General features: G+C 28.4%; 1 pseudogene; it reads left to right on the top strand.

Annotated features, from left to right (window-relative positions):
- The first annotated feature begins 146 nt into the window (after nt 1-146).
- Nucleotides 147-377, top strand: part of LOC119585933 — a 2,283-nt pseudogene continuing 2,052 nt past the window's right edge.

Genomic DNA, 377 nt, shown 5'->3' with positions numbered 1-377 from the left:
TGTTTTTTCACTTTTTAAAGTTTTTAAATTTTTTGTGTATAAAAAAGTAAAAAGATTAATTTTCCATGCTCATGGGGAAAGGTAAAGTTAAAGTTCTTTACATAAAGCTTGTTGCAATATTATGATTTTGATAGCAAGGACTGGTAATGGCAGAAAGTGTAAATATATAGCTGTAGCACATATATCTGTGAAGAGGAAATGAAGTAAGTAATAAATGACAGAAAGATTATTTAGTTTGCTATTCATTTATGTTTCTTATAAACAGATGCAAATTAATCATGCCAATATTGGTAATGTGTAATGAAAAAAGATTTTCAGGTTTTTAAGAATAATTTTTCTGACAGGAGGAAGATGGTCGGAGATCTTCAATTGGCAGC

The sequence above is a fragment of the Penaeus monodon genome, chromosome 20 (assembly GCF_015228065.2).
Source record: "Penaeus monodon isolate SGIC_2016 chromosome 20, NSTDA_Pmon_1, whole genome shotgun sequence".
Taxonomy (NCBI): Eukaryota; Metazoa; Arthropoda; class Malacostraca; order Decapoda; family Penaeidae; genus Penaeus; species Penaeus monodon.
The sequence above is the reverse complement of the archived record's forward strand: the minus strand, read 5'-3'. Positions and strand labels throughout refer to the sequence as shown.